This window comes from Aplysia californica, unplaced genomic scaffold, assembly GCF_000002075.1.
Source record: "Aplysia californica isolate F4 #8 unplaced genomic scaffold, AplCal3.0 scaffold00675, whole genome shotgun sequence".
NCBI classification, from domain to species: Eukaryota; Metazoa; Mollusca; class Gastropoda; order Aplysiida; family Aplysiidae; genus Aplysia; species Aplysia californica.
This window is the reverse complement of record NW_004797945.1, coordinates 392,082-398,081: the sequence shown is the minus strand read 5'-3', so window position 1 is coordinate 398,081 and position 6,000 is coordinate 392,082.

Genomic DNA, 6,000 nt, shown 5'->3' with positions numbered 1-6,000 from the left:
TGAGAGAGAGAGAGAGAGAGAGAGAGAGAGAGAGAGAGAGAGAGAGAGAGAGAGAGAGAGAGAGGAAGAAGAAGAGGACCTGTCGCTGTGCTTACAATACTATACTACTACAGTATTTGTCTTCTCAAACTCAATGTTTAGCAATTTCCATTCTGTGATATTTCCTTTTCTTGTGTTTTCCTTTGATGTTCCGTAGAAAAATGACCAAATTTATGCATGCTTGAAGTGAAGACATTATTTTTTCCCCACTTAAGTTTTAATGCTCTCAATAATGGCCTTTCATGGGATCTTTTACGCATCCTTTGAGGGTAGTGCCTTTTTTCATTCTTCACTTTTTTATTTGTATCTTTTGACATTTTAAAACTTTTTTTTCTCACTTTGACAGATACAGTACTATCATACGCCTTTAAGTGCATATTGCAGCGCATTCAAAGCAGTATTGATTCAATAATAAAACTTTATTAACCCTTTTTAATTGTGTGTAGTTTGAAGTTTGTCTTGTTCATTTTACGATAGCTGTATAATTTTGCAGTTCCTCGTTTTAGGTTTCTGATTTTTAGAAAACCCTCCTGCCTCTCCCAGTTGAATGGTGGGTGGTCGGCAGGTGCTCTGGTGTGGTTTGCTTCTTCTTTCCTAAAAAACATCTATCGTCCTTAAATCTCTCCTTTTTTTGTGTTTGTTACTCTCTTGTAACACCTCTAATCTTCGGCACTTATGACCTTATTGTGTTGCAAGTGCCATAAAACACTAAAACTAAACCAGTTGGATGAAGTAATGTTAGACCAGAGAGTTTGGTTAGACCCCATCTCACACAGCTGGATTTAGTGCACAACCTCTGGGGTCATAGTGGGGTCGCAGTTATGTCGCGTATGAACAGTAAACAGCTCACTCACATGTCACTGAGATTGTCATGATTGCATAGAAATGAGGAGGGGAGGGGGTTATAGTTTACTTTTCCCCACAGTTCATTGTATTGTATTCCTTTCTTTTTTCCCCCCTGCCTGAATGGATTGTGGTATAGCGACGAGGCGATTCGCTGTCAAAAACTGGAGACCTCAGTTTGGTACCGAAATGGGGAGAATTATTATCGAGAACATGATGTATTTTGGTCTTTATGCTGAGATGTTGTATCCATCTCAGGCCGGGTTGGTCCTGACAGGCAGGGTCAGAGGCCCACCTCATAAATGATAAAAGATCCAAATTGTGTCGATAGGGGCAGAAAATGCCAACATTACTTTTTTTAGTTAGTTAATTTAGTAGAGGTTCTATTTTTATGGCACCCGCAACTGCATAAGGTCATATGAGTGCCAAGGGGTGGATGTCAACAGAGAAGTCCTTACAGGGAATCAGGCTTACTCTGCGTACTTCTCCAGCTTCAACAGCACAAAGTCTGCTTTTACTATCAAAGCACCCCGGGAATAGCGAGGGATGTGGATGTAGTGATGTTGATAATCTGGCAATCACTGCATCATGGACTATGTAATTGTAATGACTTTCTCAAATTTGCTAAATCACAGAACCAGTTTTAATCAGTAACAGGCTATCATGATGCATAGTATTGGCATCCAACACAGGGATGCTTTGCCGCAAAACGCTCTAATAACAAAAATTTGTTTCCAGATCTTATCCTCCAGTATCATGTCCGGCATTCAAGTTCAATAAATTGCATATATCTAACAAAGTTTTTCTTTTTTACTCCATGACTAAAAGAAAAAACAAACCAACACATGTCTTAGGTTTGAAATTTGGTACAAACAGTTTATTTACAGGTGGAGAAGAAGTTGCGGCACATAGCTTTCTGCAAACAACAGACAGACAATCATTTAGACCTAACAACATCTCCACTTTCACTTCACTTCAGAACTTGGCAAATAAAAACCAATTTCAAGAAAAACAGCCAACGCTCGGAAACAAATCTCTCACAACTGGTTGCAGAACGAAACCAAAAGCCCCAAGCTGAGGCCACGCACAAACTACGACTAACTAACAATGTTTCCATTTCCTTCGCTGGAGCTTTCAATGAACAACATATCAGCGACATATCGGAGACATATCAACAACATATCAGCGACATATCGGAGACATATCAACAACATATCAGCGACATATCGGAGACATATGAACAACATATCAGCGACATACTTCATACGTATATTTTATCAAGAACCCACATATCAATATTATCATTACAGTAGCTGCACAGCATGCTCTCACATAGGTCTATATCCCGTGTCCACCCTGAGATTTATACAATTTGATGATAAGCCAATCATTCAATATTTGTGTCACGACGTCGTTCAATATTTGTGTCACGGCGCGGTGGAATCAGGCGCTCATCAATTTTTGGACGTGGGGAGTTAATGGTACCATCTTAAAGCTTGTTCATTTGTCTTGCATTCGATGAAGAAGAAAGACCCAGCTATCTTGAATACATGAGATATTTCAGATTGAAGAAGGTGGGGGTCACCTGGTTTCAGAGGTAAAATTATCGAGAAATTGGCAGCCAAATTTTGGTAGCTTCATAGCATGAGAGTCCTTGAGAAATGAAAATTCACATTTTTGTGCCTTTAATGAACGTTTTCAGTAAAATCTGCACAAGAATTATGTTTTAAAATAAAAGGTATTGAGCCAAAAATTTTAAAATTCGATAATAATTGCCAAAACCGACTGAAAATGCTGTTTTCTGTCATTTCATTAATTTGACGAGTGCCTGATTTCACCACGATGCCTCACATTTCTATTTGTCAATCATCAACATAGCTCTTCCATCACACCCATACAAAACAAGCGAGTCGCTCAACCCAAGATCATAACCACATTGCCATGCGATTCAGTTCTAAGAAGTGTAGCCTTACACAAGTAACATTTCTTTTAAAAACTTCCTTCTTCTCAACCTCAACCAGAAACTCAAATTAATGCCACAACAGTAAACAAATCATGTCATAAAAATTTGTGTCTTGTGATCTATATTATATATATACACATACGCAAAAACTATGCAAGTTTAGAGAAAAAAAAACCCATAAAGATAAATCAAAGCTTTCCAAACGCTAAGTAAAGATAATGTACACCAGATCCTTAGCTCATACAGGTTTGACAAACGCGACCAAGCTAAGACTATGAGTAAAAAGTAATGATAATGATAATATATCGTGTGAGACAATAAAATAGTCGGAAGCAACCGGCAATGCTACACGATGCAGTATGAGAGGTGGTGGTGGTGGTAAACATGTAACTAAATGGATACTGACTGCTATGACTAACTCTATGTTTAACTAAGTACGTGAAATTCGAGTGAAAAAACAAAACAGAACAAAAATGATAACAACAAAATAAAAAACCTCATGAATATGGCAGTCCACTTTGACATGCAAAACGTAAGTCTTGTAAAATATTATATGTACCTATTTTTCACTACGGTTTCGAATTTTTAAATACTTTTTTGGTACTGTCAGAAAGAAGTAAAAGGTCTGATACCTGTGAATATACACATGTATTCAGTATATATATATATATATAGTCACCAAAATCAGACGCTATAGTACTTCCAGCTTATATTCTCTGGAAAATCAGTTAAGTGCAAGTCTCATTGGGCAGGTATTTTTGCCTTTGTTTAAAAAACAAACAAACAAAAAACAGAAAAGCATTACAGCATTACAGCACACCCACAAACACAGACACGCTAAAACACCAAGAATGTACTAAAACAAAGGATGATAAGAAATGATATGCATCACAAAGCAGAGTGAACTTCAGCTACTACAATTTGGAAGCCTTAAATCAAGCAAAGGCTTTTTTTAACAGTCAATTCATAATTCCAGGGAGTGTGTCAATACAGCATATTATTATGAAAGTTATGAGGTGCCTTGCAGTATTCTGACAGAAATACAAAGCTACCAAAAATGGACCATGATACAATATAAACTTGATTCCAAGACTGCTTCCAACCTTCGCCCTTCAGTCAATTATCAGTCAGTTCTATGCACAAAACTTACACAAATATATATATATATACACACAGGTGATAATAATTCAGTATGACTGCTAACCATCATACATGCATGTATGCGTGCATGCTCACTCGTCCACACCTTTCTCTACCACAAATCTCTCATCTCGTAACATTTACATTGCTGCCACACACTAGAAGAGGACAAACATGTTCAACTTATATTTCATTTTGAAAATCTTATTTATTATTATCATTATTATAATTATTACAAAATTATACATTATTAATGTGACTCTGCTTTGGCAGTCTGTAATCTAAATTTCAAGAATAGACAAGTGGAAAAACTTTGGGCTTTTGCAGCCCCTGTGTCACGTGTGTGTCATAGTTACTTTCTCTGGGTAACAGGGACAGAGGAGAAAAGAAAAGTCGTGCCATGAAATTTAATACTTTAAAAAATGTATGTGCATTTTCACGCCTCCATCCACACAATTTAGATCATTTAGGAGGTGGGTTTTGACCCTGTCTTTTATTTATAGGGCCAACCCGAGCTGAGAAGGCTGCAACATCCCAGAAGAAAGACTGTGATACTCGATAACTAGTTATTCTCCCCACTTGAGAATTGAACTAGGGTCTCCTGCATGCGACAGCCAAGCACCTAACGGCTACATCACAGACACCAGTGCCCTGATCACAGCGAAGTCTAAGCTCCAGGACTGGTTGTTTATAGTTTTAGTTAAGAATTTTACGCCACTTGCAACACATAAACGTCATGTATAAATACTGAAGATTAAAGGTGTTACAAGAGATTAACATATAAAAAGAAAAGGAGGAGAGACAAGGATGTGAAGATATTTTACAGCAAAGAAGGAGCAAACCACACGGGAGCACTCAGCAATCATCTACAAGCCTGGTTGGACCAGGAGAAACACGTACGCACATGTATTCACACATATATCATTGCCTCAGAACTATTTTGTCCAAAGTGCCTCTTTATTTAAATTACACTTTGGACAAAATAGTTCTGAGGCGACGATATAAATACAGTCCACCCAGCTCTCATGGCCACCTTATATATAAGACAATCGCCTGTACAAACAGCCACTCTCCATCTCCCCAACCCTTGCGTATTTTTAACATCCTAATGACACTGTGTAAGACGTCCACCTGTCTAATTTTATTTATTTATTTAGTAGAGGTTTTACAGCACTTGCAACTGCATAAGGTCATATGAGCGTCACCACCTGTCTAAGACAATAATCACTTTTCCCCTCAGCAATGAGAGGCCATTTTCGACAATTTCGACTGTATACATGTAATTGTATACATCATATATATATATATCCCGGCCTACGTTATATCTGTCACAAAATCAAAACATTGGAGTGCATGACTTTTTTGTTTTAGTGAGAGTAAAGAAAAAAAAAGTCTCATCCCCTAAACGAGTTTTGACAGCATGACATAAATGATGCTGTAGCTGAAAAACAGTTTAAGAAGACAAGTCAGGATGATAATGATATTGCATCTGGACAGAATACATCAGAGCTCCACCCCCCACCCCACCCCTTCCAAAGATGAGAATATCTTAACAGAAATCAACTTCAGATTAGTATGTATTTGTCAGTTAGTCAGAAGTGAAAAATCATAGCCTAAGGAACCATAGTTATCAATTTGTATAAAATAAAACCTCTCATAAACATGCAGCTTTTTTTTGGTCACATTTTTTAATCCTCTTTCGTGAAACAAAGAATGAACAACGCATAAAAGAACAAACTGCAGCATTAAAACGAATCGGAAAATAACCAAATGCACCAAACCATACTGATTTACCTCTAACAGTCACCATCACAATCCGGTCAATGAGACTTCCCTTGTTCAGACATCGCTTCAACCATCGCCTCACACATCCCTCATCACAGAAAACTCATTTTCAACCTACATCCACACGTTCATGAACCACAGAGGAGTTTGCTTCAACCAAAATATGCGGGACTGCCGGATTTTTTTTTGGTTTAGCCAGGTTTTCGATTTAGAAAAGTTGCTCAAATAGA